At 45.8% G+C, this 14,874-nt stretch overlaps 1 long non-coding RNA gene across 1 annotated transcript in view; it reads left to right on the top strand.

Moving 5' to 3' along the window:
* The window catches only part of LOC144261082 (uncharacterized), a 20,090-nt gene extending 5,216 nt beyond the window's left edge, over positions 1-14,874 (top strand). Inside the window, exon 3 of the long non-coding RNA XR_013345143.1 lies at positions 12,907-14,874. This is a non-coding gene — a long non-coding RNA (uncharacterized LOC144261082). The remainder of the gene's footprint in view (positions 1-12,906) is intronic.

Genomic DNA, 14,874 nt, shown 5'->3' with positions numbered 1-14,874 from the left:
TCTGTGGCCCCATGCCTTGCTCCTCATGTGAGTCCTGGCTGTACCTCCTCCTCTCCTCCCCCCCCCCTCCCCAAGGCACTGCCCCATGGCCAGGTCAGATGCCAGAAGCTGGAGCCAGGCAGTGCAGGGTGGCTGCTGTGCTGGCAGTGGCTGGTGCCATGATGCAGGCAGCTGTAGTGCTCCTCCATCTCCTGCTATCGCCTCAGGCTGTGTCTGCTCCTCAGCTCCACACTGCCCTTCGACTGTTCCCAGCTGGTAATGGCTGCCTGAGTGTGGGACCCAGCTCTGGGGCTGACAGAACGCTAGGGAAGCTGCGACCGTGGGAGCTGGGGCCCAGGAGCCCGGGCTGGAGCAAGTGAGTCTAGGCCGCTGTGGGGAGCCCTGGACCCTCCACCTGCCCTGGACGGCATGCCCCAGGGGGTGGGCACATGGGCCAAGGGCTTCTCTTGGGGCCCCCCACCCAGGCTTACTCCAGCACTGCTACTGGAAGGGGCACTGCCTTCAGAGCTGGGCGCCCAGCCAGCAGCCACTGCTCTCTCCACTCTGCCTTCACATTTCCAAGTGTTCTACTTCCTGTGTCACTCCACCAGCGGTAGACTGGTCACTGGCACTTTTTAACAACCATACAGTGGTGCTGGAACAATTTTTATAGTGGGGGCACTGAAGGTGGAAACCATATGTTTGGGTTATTATTACTACTTCCAGCCAGGGAATGCAGCAGCACCCCTAGTTCCAGCACCTATGCGACCATATCATCTAATCTTGCTGTGTTCCTTCACCCACAGGCCATTGGCTTTAAAACTTCAACAAATTTTACTATTGCACTGGGCCTTGAAGCTTAACATACTTTCTGGAGGAGAAAATGAATGACTCAACAGATTGGTAAAAGACTCTTAAAAATCTTTCACTATATGATATAGTGAAGTGAGGTCAACTGCAGGTAGGGCATAGTGTTGACCTTATCTAGCTACATTGTGGTAAAAAAGACAGAACCTTTTTCCCTCAGGATTTTATAGTGAGATAGCTAATGCACATTAATTATCTCTATGTGAGAGGCTGGACAAGGTCTTTTTTGACAAAGAGTAAAGTCACCCAAAAATGCAGTTCTGGGGGGATCATAACTATTTGCAAATTCAGATCAAATTCAGCAGAGAGTTTCAGCCCAATCAAAAATGCGGAAAACTTTTTCAAAAAAGTTGAAATGTTTTATTTTGATATTGTTAAAACAAACCATTTTGTTTCAAAATCTGGTTTTTAAAATATCCATTTGAATCAACTTGGTTGGTTATTTATTTATTTTTCCGCTTAAGCCAGAAAAATCAAAAAGCTGGGTTTTGGTGTGAAATGAATGACTTTTTTTTTTTTTTTGGTTCAGCTATCAAAACTGGGGAAAAAAACGTTATTTGCTCAGCTGTGCAAAAAGCACACCTCCCTCCCCACCCACCCCCAGTGAAAAAATAATCTAAGTCTCTGATTTAAAATCTAGTCTAGATCAGTTGTTGTGGCCTTTATGTAAAATGAATTGGTGGTTTCAGTCCAGGTCCTAGTGGATGGGTGAACCTATTACAGAAACCATTACTTGGCAGTCTCAGTGAAGGACTGAATCAGAAGAGAAACTAATGCCCTGACCATACCGTTTATTGCAAGAAGGTGCAGCAATCCAGCCACATCTAGTCTTATTTCTCAGTTCTAGAGGCTGTCCTTCCAGTTGAGGGCTGAGATAAGCTGGTGAGGCAATGTGGGGAAACTTGCACAGCTGCTATCTGTTCTGTAAAAGACATCAGGCTCCAATTTCATAGGTGCCAACTCCGTGGGTGCTCCAGGGCTGAAAAATATTAGTGGGTGCAGCCACCTCCCCTCCACCCCCCGTGCCTCCTGGTGGTCCTGCGGGTCAACTCCTCCTCCTCCTCCTCCTCCCCACACAGGGCCTCCTGCCTGCCACAATCAGCTGTTTTGCAGCAGGCACTAGGAGGGAGGAGGAGGCGCTTAGATGGGGCATGCTCAGGGGAGGGAGCGAAACTGTGTGAAAACAGGTGGGGTGGGGCTGGGGGTTTGGGAGAAGGGGCGGGGCTTGGGGCAGGGCTGGGGTCTGAGCCGCCGGGGTCTGGAGGAAGCTGGCGCCTCATTTGTACCTTTCATACAAAACAAATTCCTTTGGTGGCTATCCTGCAGTCAGTTCCTTTGTTTAGTTTTTATCTAATTAATATGATAGGGTTTTCATTCAAGAGCTATGTTTTCCAGAAAACATCGGTAGTGATGGAAAGTAAGAAAGACTAAGCACGAACCTCTCAGCAAGTTTCTCATTATCCTTTGCATCTGTGCATATACAACTCATGTTTATGACTGTGTGCTCAATATGGCTCTCTTTAATGTACACCCCGGGACCCATGCTCAGAACTCTCTGCTGCTTTTGCAGCTTGTCAAGATTTTCACTGTGCAAGCCCGCAAACAATAAAGATGCTAACTCAGGTTTTCTGGGGCTGACAGCAACTGAAAAACCAAGAGCAAAATAAACAAGCAGAATCAGGTGGGTGAATTTGTGTATTTATGGACATTCATTTGCTTTGAGTTTAATTATGTAACCCTTACCTTTGGTATTATTGCTTCTGCTGCTGTGGTGCAAGACTTGCAGTTGCAAATTCCAATAGTGTTTGATTTTAAAGTCAACAGCTGATACAGCATGTAATTTCTGTGGGGCTCAAGGCATGGTTTTTCACTGCTTTGCCCCTGATTTGGTAGCATTTTACACCCATCCCATTCAGTTATAAATAAAGACAGAAAGTGGAAGGCAATGGAGAATCAGGCCCTAACAAAGTATGGATTAACCAGGTTTGAAATGTGCAATGTTTCCTGTCCTTTTCAGCAAACACTAATTGTTTATCCATCTTTACAAGTAGATCACATGGTTGTAAACTAATGCAACATATTAATTTGTTCCTGTTTGCTATCTGGAAAATAGTCTGCAGGAGAATAAAAGGCAAGATCCCTGTTGTACCCATCTCCACCTCCCAATTTGCATACGTTTGATGGAGGAGATTGCATTATATTTCCTCATGTTATGTTCTGCAAGATAAAAACAACTTCCGTTTAGTGTGCTGAACAACCACTGTTGAACCTCGATAGGCCACTGGTACAGCTAGTCTAAATCCAACACAACTATAAGTATGCATGTTGTGATGCGTTTTTGGAAGAGCAAACTTCAGACAACCTAGTTATGTCCCTCAAAAGCATTGTATGTTTCATATGTATCTGTGAGGGCATGCAGGTTACCCCAGTGCACCCCCTTTTAGTAACTAGTACCCCAGGTGAGCCCAGCCTCCCTTCACCCTACTTATAAACAAGTCCAGGCAGATCCTTTTAATCAAAGAGCACCCCTTTTCCAAGGGTCTCATTTATTAACAAGAGCCATAAACATAAATTTGAGTTTACTCAGCGACACCCAGGGACATTCTTCAACTCTGGCTTCATCCAACATGCAGTCTCTAGCTCCTTCCTTCCAGAGACTCTTCTTTCCTGTGCCTATAAAGAGGCTCTATTTCTGGAACCCTTCTCAGTTCCTTCTCTGGGTTATATCTTTCAGTCCTTCCTTAGGCAGCAATCACCAGCTGTCCTGTCTGGAATTGGGATGCAGTTAGTTAGTCCCCTCACTGTCTCCTTAAACAGGAGTCCTTTCAGCTCTCTTCTCTGATGCTGTTTATCAGATTTTATGATTGTCCTTAAGGAGCCATCACCTCTCCTCTCTGGAGCTGAGTTGTGTTTTAGCCAGCAGTAAGAGCTTTGCCAACTTCTCCTTCAGCTGGCCCGCTTTTCCTTTATCAGACTTCAGGCTGCCTAGCAGGTTAGCCTTTCCCTGCTGGTGTCTACTCTGCTCTAAGAGAGGAGGCAGCCTTTATGCTAGTCCCCTTTGTCCAGCTCATCCCTAATTGGTTGGATGTGAGGGGACCCTTTCACTGCTCTCTCTACCAGGCTCCTGGCAGAAAGAAACCATGACAGAATTTCCTCCCAAACCCATTCCGGAACCGCTTCCTCTCTCCCAGGTCCTTATCTATATAAAATCAGACCTTTCAACCTCTTGAAGAGTCATCCCACATGCCAGGATGGGTTGACCATTAGGCACCACTACCCTTAAGGGACAGACTACCCCATTATAATATTAGAATAAATAAACACTGAATTACTGCACTCGGACATAATTTTGCAATGATAGGACCTAATCCTATTCCTACTGAAATCAGTGAGAATAGGAATAGGCCTATTGTTTGGAAAAGCAGTGCTTTCATTATCATCAGCTTGTTTTTATTTCTCAACCTGAGGGTCATGGCCACTTTGTTCTTATCATATTGTTACATGGGAGGGGGCCTGAGCTAGAACTGAGCTACGAGGAAAGGGAATTCGGGGGGCTCCTGAAGTGGAAAAACTTGAGAACCTGCCCTAACGATATCACTATTTATACAATCAAATCAACATTGCTGCTGGTCAGCTGACTGGTTCCAGCAAAAGATTATAGGGTTCATGTTTAAGTGCCCCATCCCCAGCTCAATTAATTTTCCATATGTTTGTATTTTCAGCCAATGATCAATGAATACGATTGATTGCCAATGCTTTGGAAAACAAACATAGTGCGTGATGGGATCAATGATATTTTAAGCAATAGGATCGATTCATCTTGTGATCCAGATGATCCACAGTAAAAATAATAAAATTTAAATGTCAGATAAAATATTTACATGGCAAATGATGGGTTGGGAAGATTAGATCAGACATTTTCAGAGAACTGTATATGAGTATAGTATCAAGTGAACTTTGTTCACATGAGGCCTGATGCTGTGAAGTTCTGAGCACCTTCAACTCCCGCTGAAGTCACTGGGGTTTGAGAGCTCTAAACATAGAGCAATGCTGTATGGGGGATAGTGAGGTCCACAGGCCTACTCATGAAATTCCCATTTGTCTACCTCTGATTCTGCATTGATGTGACCTTGGGAAAGTCACATAGATACTGAAGTCTGTATGTTAAAACTGCACACCCAAAGGTAACTGCATGTGCATTTTGTTTCCATATCAGAAAATTTGGTTCCTCTATTCTTCTAGCTGCACATCCATAAAATTGGTATAGCAACATGTGCTGTAGAAAAGGGCTTGTCTGGTTTACTTCAATTTCTTATTTGTAGTATTCTCATGCTTCGAATAAGTCATGGTGAACGTCCACAGCAGCCAAGTAGAGACAGTATTAGTGGGGGAGAATTCAGTGAGTCAGATTGTAAACGATTTATTGAAAAACACAACCTGATCCTTCTTCATCAGTCAGGGGATACTTGAAAGACTGTCTTAGAGTAAATACCAATTAATGACAAGGAGAGTGATGTGCAATGTGGGATGTTCTCAGTGAGACACATGAGCTTGCTTGCTCATTTCCTTGCCTCCTTATCCTAGGAACACAGAACACCGTGGTCCAGATCCTCAGCTGTAGCCAAGAAGAGCATAGGGCCAATAGTTTGTTAATGAATATAACATAGGTGTAATACTTGGAGGCTGATCCTGCAAACTCATATTATTCCCACTGGTGTCCTATTGACTTCCTAGGAGTTTCATGCAGTACTTAGAGTCCTCGTATGCAGATCTGGTTCACACACTAAAGCTCTTTGTTTTTATTTTATACCATTTGTGACTTTTCAAGTATTCCTTTTACAACACTTGGAGCTGAGGCAATTTTTTTTGAACAAATGTATTTTTAAGGGTTATTTTACCCTGTGAAATAACCTGAAAAATAAAACTTGTGTTAAATGATTCAGTGAATGAATGTTTTATTTGTAGTAAAAGAGATGTGTAAAACATGCCTGAGTGTTTATACTGTATAATTAAAGTTCCCAGTGTATTAAGCAAACACACTACAATGTTCAACACCAAGAAGAGGCTCCATATTTCTTTCCCACAGAACAGGTTTATTTTTTCTACATTTTATTTCCCTAGGTTCAGCTTTAGAATTTATGGTGTCCCCAAGTAGCACTAAATTTTAGTCTCTATGTTGGGGTGAGAGTTTTCAACAGGGATTTTCAGTGACAGAGTGGACCCTTAGGACTTCATTTCAAAGAAAAGATGCAGTGGGATGCATTATTAAGAGGAAAGTATATAGAGCCAGAGGACAGAACTTTGCTTCTGAAATGCATCATATAATTACATTTCAGGGGAATCCAGAGCCTTCTATTACTGAAAAGCCTACATAAAGTGACATCATACATTTTCTTGGCTAGGGCCAGGTAGGAGCTCAAATTGTATATTTGATGGGATTGAGGTGAGCAAGATCACAAGAGTAAAATATCAGCACACATTGGGGGGGAGCAGCCACAGGTGCACAATCCTGACCGGAGCCATGGGGAGTGGGGTGCACAGCCCTAGGAAGCTGCGACGGGGGCATATGGCCCCTGCTGCAGCCCCTGTCACAAGCCACGGGGCAGGGGCTCATGGCCGCGGCAGAAGCCACAGGACAGGGGCACAAGACCCTGGCTCCAGCCCCTGGCAGAAGCCACAGGGCAGGGGGGCATGATCCCAGTTCCACTCCTGCCTGCGCTGCTCACTCAGCCCAGCTGACAGTCACCTTACCTCCCAGCAGGGCCAGCGATTGCGGCCAGGGAAGGAGTCAGGGCGTGGGGGAGTGAGTGTCTGGGAGGTCTGGGCGGGGGAGGGTGCTGGCAGGGGGGAGGTTTGTGTGTTTTGGGTGCTAGGCAGTGGGGGGTCACTGGGCAGTGGGGAAGATCTGTGTGTGTCAGGGCGTTGGGCAGTTGGGGTCTGTATGGGGCACTGTGTAGTTGTGGTGGGGCTGTGGGGAAGAGCAATGGGTAGTGGGGGAGGGGAAAATCTGTGTGTGTTGGGGAACTAGGGAGTGGGGGGTTCTGTGGGGAGCAGTTGTGGTGGGGCTGTGGGTGGGGAGGTGCTGGGCAGGGATGGTGGTGTGCAGGACGCTGTTCATTTGTGGTAGGGGGTTTAACCGTGTCTCTGTGGGTTACAACGGAGAATACCAAATTCAGGACAAACTGCTGAAAAACAGGGCAGACACACCCCAAAACTTGTGGTTATTCTCCCATGAGATATACCAAACCAGCAACAAAAGTAAACTTCTGTCTCACCACACTGGATAACAAGAAGTCATAAAAGCAGTTTCCTTGGGTATTCCAGTGCTTGTGTCATCCCAAAAACACTAGACTTAAAGATGAGTGGTTCTTTAAAATCAATTTCATCAAACAAAAAAGGTTCTTCTGATCCCAAAGGATCAGCCACAGACCCAGGTCAATATACAACTCAGATCTTACCCAATAACCACGCTGTTGCCAATCCTTTAGTATCTAAAGTCTAAAGGTTTATTTACAAAAAGAAAGAGAGAAAGGTGAGAGTTAAAATAGGTTAAAGGAATCAAATACATACAGTAACTGCAAAGTTTTTGGTTCAGGCTTGTAGCAGTGATGGAATAAACTGCTGGCTTAAGTCAAGTCTCTGTGTAGTAGTAGGATTTTATGTTTGTATTTTGTATAATTTAAAATGAAGAATAAATGAGATAATAATGTAGCATGTATTGCTGTATGATTTGATCATATTCTGCCAGCCACCCTTTTTGAATGGCAAAAAAGAATGGCCTAATAGGCCATTTGGTAAAAATGCATCAACCAGAATCTGTGTCTGTGCTAATTTCAACGGCAGTGACAGACCTTAAAGGGTCACCAATTTAGCATTTTATAATAAGTAAAAGAACGCAATGATTGTTTTTCTTTTGCATTGCAATTTGATGTTCCTGTTCAAAACGTTCTGTGTAAATTAATTTTGTTTTGTGTGTGAAGGAGGAATGTATGTGTTAAGAGATAAGTGTAAAGGTCATCACTGAGCCAGACGTACGAGGGAGGAACCAGAAACAGACGCAAGGGCGCCAGGAGGCTGCAACACGCCCCTATTGAAATGTCAGAGGAGAGCAAATTAACGACTCTAAAAATGAGACAGGCACCTATCAATGAGGACAAAATAGCTGTAATAAAAAATAAGGACAATTTAAAAAAACAAGCACTTGTCAAACAACAATTTATTACAGCATGATGGTGCAAAACTTATTGGTCCCAATGAAGAAAAATCACTATATAAACAGTGTGCCTTGCCATGAATCTTTGGGTTCATCCTGCCAAGACTTCCCCAGAACATCGTGTTGCGACTGACGGAACCCGGCTCCTCCCTACCAGTGATCAGCTAGCTGGCCACTAGGTTAATCCAAACTCTGGACTGGTAACTATAACATCGACTGGTGGACTGTGTGTGTGGGGGGGAGGTTAATTGAATGCATATGCTAATTGTTGTATCTTCAATAAATGCGGCATATTGCCTTTTCCCCTAAAAAAGATCCCATGTGCTTCTTATAAGCATAACATCTGGTTGCTTCCAAATCATTGGAAGGTCCTCAGTCCCTTGATTACACTAATGGGAGCATTCTAAGTTCATAGTCCAGAAGTTTGAGCAGGCAAGAGACTTGAGCAGGAAAGAGGCAAAATGGAGATGTTCCCAGCACCTTTTATAATTTCTGCCATGTGGGGGGTGCCCACCATAATGCTTTATGGAAATATGCTCATGAATATATATATATATGACATAACTGGAATATGTTTTATGCTACATATGCCATGTAACATATCTATGTAAAGGTTATGATCTGAATCTATTAATCGTATTTGTATGCATGTATCATTTTTGTATTCAAAGTTATGAATATTGGTTGTGTACTGGCTTGATTTCTAAGTAACTTTAGTAGAGCATTTGGTCAGTTACTTGAGAAAGGAATGTGCAAATTAGGCACCGAATCAAGAAACACTTAAAGGGCAATGACTCTTGTAAGGCTCCAATCCACATAAGAAGTCTACCTGAGGACGTTCAAGGAAGCACGTGAACCATGGCTGCCACCTGTAAGTTCTGAGTCATGCATGGATGTGTGACTTGCCCATGTGACTCCAAAACTCCATCTTGGAGCTGGACTTTGCATAGGAGAGAGGAGGGGGTCTCCACCCACAAGAGAAAATCTATTTAAGCCCGTGGGAGACCCTTCCATTTTGTCTTGAGCTGGCCAAAGAGAGAGCCTCTCCATCCCCAAGGATACCTGAAAGAAACTGCAACAAAGGACAGTAACTACAGTGGGTGTGAGTGATTGCTGGACCCAGACTAGAAGGAGACTAGTCTGTAAAAGGAAGCTTACTGGAACTGGTGAGATTTCATCTGTGTTCAGCTTTATTACGATACTAGACTTAGACTTGCGTGTTTTATTTTATTTTGCTTGGTAATTCACTTTATTCTGTCTGTTACTACTTGGAACCACTTAAATCCTACTTTCTGTATTTAATAAGATCCCTTTTTACTTATTAATTAACCCAGAGTATGTATTAATATTGGGGGGGGTGCAAACAGCTGTGTATATCTCTATCAGTGTTATAGAGGGTGAATAATTTATGAGTTTACCCTGTATAAACTTTATACAGGGTAAAACGGATTTATTTGGGGTTTGGACCCCACTAGGAGTTGGGCATCTGAGTGTTAAAGACCGGAACACTTCCTAAGTTGCTTTCAGTTAAGTCTGCAGCTTTGGGGCACGTGGTTCAGACCCTGGGTCTGTGTTGGAGCAGACTGGCATATCTGGCTCAGAAAGACAGGGTGCTGGAGTCCCAAACCGCAAGAGAAAGCAGGAGTAGAAGTAGTCTTGGCACATCAGTTGGCAACCCCATGGGGATTTCTGTGATCCAAGCTGTCACAGAGGGAAATCCATTGTTTCAAACAAAGCTCTCAGCATAGCTAGTTAAAAATTACAGGTAGCAAGATGGTGTTTGGAGTCACATGGGCAAGTCACATGTCCATGCATGATTTTGCTTAGTCACAGTAGGAAAGTCCATTAAGTGTAGATGTGCGTCTCCCATGGTCCATTGTGAGTTAAGTGTTCCTTGATGACCTACTTAATTTGAATAGTCCCTTCAAGATGTGCAGGCTAAATATCTTGTGGGCATTACCTCTACAAACATATTTGAAATACAGGTATAGAGCCAATACTCACAACTTCAAATACAAAAATGATACATGCCATACAAATAGCATAATCATATTCAGCAAATCATAACCTTTCCATAGACACCTTACTTGACATAATTTGTACAAGTTTTGTTGCAGTTATATAACAGTGGTAGCAACAATAATCTACATGGTCATATTTAATCAGATAATGGCACAGGGGGGTTGTGCAGGGCATTGGGCATAGCAGGTCTGGGGGGTGTTGGCATGTGAGCTATGTGGCGCAGCCTGGGCCCACCCCCAACACGAAGGGGCATGCTCACAGCACAGGGTTAGGTGAACCAATGTGCGTCTGGCCATGCCACATATGCCCAATTGCCCCGGGCCAGCCCCGCCGCCCACCGTGAGACTCCTCACTTGAGGGCTGGGGCAAGGAGAGGAGGTGTGGGGGTGGGGTCCAGGCGGCTCTTACTTGAGGCAGCTCCCTGGAAGCAGCCGTCGGGTCCCTCTGGCGCCTAGGATCAGGGGCAGCCTGTGGGATCTGCACATGCTGCGCCCGCCATGAGTGCCGGCTTCACAGCTCCCATTGGCTTGGAACCACAGCCAATGGGAGCTGTGGGGGTGGGACCTGCGGGCATGAGGAACGCACATAGCCCCCTGGCCGCCCCTGACCCTAGCAGGCAGAGGGACCTGCTGGAGGTCCAAGCAGCGCTTACCTGGGGCCGGCAGGTTCCTCTGGCTCTTAGGGTTGAGGCGGCCAGGGGGCTCTGCTCGTGCCCGTAGGCCCCTCCCCCACAGCTCCCATTGGCTGTGCTTCCCAGCCAATGGGAGTTGCGGAGCTGGCGCTCCTGGCAGGTGCAGAATGCAGAGACCACCCTGGCCGACCCTCCACCGAGGAGCCACAGAGTCCTGCTGGCTGCTTCCCGTGAGTGCAAAGCCAGGTAGGGAGCCTGCCAGCTAGGGTGATCGGTCTAGCCCCGCACCAAAAATCAGGACAAATGGCATCCTGACCGTACATCAGTTGGGAAGTGGGACAAACAGCTAAATATAGTGACAGTCCGGATTTTATCGGAATGTCTGGCAACCCTAATGGGATTGAACTGCAGATACAAAGGCCTGCCATTGAGAATGCCCTTCACCAGGCTCTGTCAAACTTTCTAGCATAGTTACGGAGGCAGGGGGAGGCAGAGAGGGAGGCAGCTTTTGAGATAGCTAGAGTGCAAATCATTTCGGTGTCACTGTGATGCACTGCACCTCAAAATAGCACCCCAAAACCCTCATATTCACCGTGGCTATATGATTAAGATATGCCTTGTGAGGAAAGTTATAATCTGTTGAGCATCATTGTTCTGTCAAAAGGTATGTATCACCATTGTCTATGAAGTTATGAGATTTTGCTATATGATTGTTACTGAAATGTTGCGAGTCAGAGAAATGCCCACAGACTAGCTCTTCAGTAGGCAAGTGTTAAGCAACCACCATAGGCCATTCACCAGCAGGCGAGTTGTAAACAGGAGATTTACAATTCACATGAAAGACAGTTGCTGGAGCACATACACCATGAGGCTGCCAACCTCCATGACACAGCAAGGATCTTTCCAACACCTGTAGGAGAGTATAAAATAAGGGACAATGACATCACCTCTCCCACCTACACGGGCACTAGGACCGTGGTGACAGGCGGGCAGGGCTCTGAGGGCCATCTTAGCAGTAATGCAGAAACAGGATGAAAAGTTGCATAGTTGTTTCCTAAGCTGGAGGTAGGAAACCAGCTGCACTGAGTGCCTGGGGTGCGCTGCGCAGAGAGGGGGCGCAGGGAGAAGCTGCAGCCCTTGTTCGGGGTTAAAATCTGCTGCCTGCTGATCACAGAGGTACAAAGGGGGGCAAATCAGAGCGGGGGATGGGCAGTGTCTGACCAGGGGTTGGCAACTGACTGGCAGGGGGGTCAAACAGCTGGGGGTAGGGGTAGGAAAGGCGCTGAGGAGCAAAACTAGGGACAGGCAGGGGTAGGAGTCGGAGTTAAGCCCAGGAACAGGGGCGTGTACAGGAATAAAAAATTGACAGCTTTTGGAGGGGCATGTTCTGTGCCCCAGCTGCAACCCAGAGGATCTCACTCAAGGGGCTGGAGGAGTTCTGTGCCCCTGCCGATTATCACAGGGGCTGTGCCCCTGCTTGCCCCCCCTTGTGCATGCCCCCGCCCAGGGGTGAGGTACTGCCTGACAGTGGTAGAGGGGGGTAACAGTTACCCGATGGGATGAATCACCTGCCGTGTTTGTAAAAATGGGGTGTGGGGCAGAGGGGCTCTTTTATTTCCCCTCTCACAGGAGTGTAGGTCACAGCACATGATTCCCTGGGCTGTGTTGTCAAAGGCACAGGGCATCCCAAGGCCTAGACATGGCAGCTCTTCTCTATTTTATATAACATACTGAGGTGGTACAGGAGACTTGATTCAGTGAACTATTTTACATACACCCCCCAAAAACTGTGTCTCACCCTTTTTAGTGTTTTAGAGCCCCTTATCAGTTTATATGTCTGTATAAAGTCTCATAGCAGTTCACAAATGTATTTTATCTGCTGCTGATTCTCTGAATTGCACTCCCTTCCTTGTAATCCATTTTAAATATAGTTTTGCTCTTCAAATTGTTTACTTTTTAAAATGTTATTTTACTCCTATTACTTTTAGCACTTCATCACTTGCCTTTGTCAACGTTGTCCAGATGGATGTCAATGTGCTACTTAATTGATATTTTAATAGCAAATAATCATTAAAAATATTTATAAGTAAATAGTTGCTAGTAGTTTTAGCAATGACATCTGTTTCTAGTAAAGCACTTCCTATATTTTTACTGTGATTTTTAATTTGGAATTTTTAATTTCTTTTTTTTATAGCACAAGCTTATTCTGTTGGATCCTGTGTTTTCCGGTCTGACTGATTTTCTGGTCTGCTGGCTGATTTGCTGGTCTGCTTCATTTTCATTTGATCCACCCATGGGGACTGCCTTTCTCAACTGTTATTTTGCCTCTCAATCCAGCCCTTAGTGCTTTTTCACACGTCACTGCTTGTGTGTAGAACTTGGGTGCCAAATATTCATTAAGGGCAGTATACTATCTCCTATTAAATACTTCTCAAAGACAAACCTCTGCTTTAATTTTTACTGAACATAAGAACGGCCATACGGAGTCAGACCAATGCTCCATCTAGCCCAGTATCTTGTCTTCTGACAGTGGCCAGTGCCAGATGCTTCAGAAGGAATGAAAAGAACAGGCAGTCATCGAGTGATCCGTCCCCTCTCGTCCACTCCCAACTTCTCTCAGTCAGAGGCCAGGGAAACGGACACCCAGAGCATGGGGTTGCATCTATTGATGGACCAGGAACTTATCTAATTCTTTTTTGAACCCAGTTTTAGTTTTGGCCTTCACAACATAATGAACACACATCTACAACCCCAAGACAACCACAAGAATTCAAAAATAATGAGTTATACACCCCCAAGACATGACATTTAAAAAAAGAAATAAATGATTTTGAGTTCTTTTATGTGCCTTTTTGTTCCTGAGCCTTTAGGGCCCAGTCCACAAAAGTAGGAGTTAACTCCCTGAGTGAATCTTGGCCTAGCTTCATACTTCTGCTGTTACCTCTCCCAAATAATTCATATACCTAAGGCCATATCTACACCTCAAACTTACGTTAACTCAAGTTACGTCAGCATACAGTCGCCGCAGTTAAAATGTCACTTGGGCATGTGCCGACTTGGCTCCTTGTGTTGATGATGAGTGCACTCACCAGGAGCACTTGTGTAGACTTAGGCCTTGTCTACACTGGCAAGTTTCTGCACAGTAAAGTAGCTTTCTGCGCTGAAACTCCCGAGGTGTGCACACTGCCAAGCCACTTAGTGCACAGAAACTGTGCAGTTGTAGTGCTCTAAAAAAAACCACCCCGACGACAGGCGTACAGCTTTCTCCACTGGGGGTACAGTGCCACAGTGCCAGTGTAGACGCCATGGCAATTAGAGTGCTACAATTAGCCTCTGGGAGGTGTCCCACAATTCCTGTTCTCATCTTTCTGTCATCAGTTTGAACTCTACTGCCCTGCCCTCAGGTGACCAACTGTCATCCCCACCCCATAAATTCCTTTGTAAATTTGAAAGTCGCCTTCCTGTTTGCTCAGTGACGTGTGCAGTGGTCTCAGCACATCTTTCCAGGTGGCCATGCCTGCTCCACGCACCAGGCGATCCCCCACTGGCAGCAATGCTGAGCTGCTGGACCTTATCAGCATTTGGAGAGAGAAGGCTGTGCAGTCCCAGCTGTGCTCCAGCCATAGGAATGATGATGCCTACAGACAGATTTCACGATGCATGATAGAAAGGGGCCATGACCAGGAAACATTGCAGTGTAGGGTAAAAGTGAAGGAGCTGCGGAACACCTACCACAAGGCGCATGAGGCAAACCACGTCTCCGGTGCTGCGCCCATGAGCTGCTGGTTCTACAAAGAGCTGAACGCGATACTCGGTGGTAACCCCACCTCCACTACAAAGGCCCCTGTGGATACTTCGTTGGCTTGCGTGCCAGCTGAGAGTGGACCGAGCCAGAAGGAGGAAATCTTGGACGAAGCGGGGGTGGGGAACCTAGAGGCAGAGGATGACTTGGAGGCCAGAGATGCATGCAGCCAGGAGCTCTTTTCTACCCAGAGGAGCCTAGCCAGAGTGTGGTGAACCATGGGTATGGATCAACCACCTGTCACAATTTGCTACCTCTCACCTTTGTCACTGTCTGGGCTACTGTTAGCAAGTTGTGATGGATGGTTGAAGCCCTGTCACAATGTGCTATCACAGGACCAATGAGAAAGGAGAGGGATAG

This window comes from Eretmochelys imbricata, chromosome 2 (genome assembly GCF_965152235.1).
Source record: "Eretmochelys imbricata isolate rEreImb1 chromosome 2, rEreImb1.hap1, whole genome shotgun sequence".
NCBI classification, from domain to species: Eukaryota; Metazoa; Chordata; order Testudines; family Cheloniidae; genus Eretmochelys; species Eretmochelys imbricata.
This window is presented reverse-complemented; position numbering and strand designations above follow the sequence as displayed.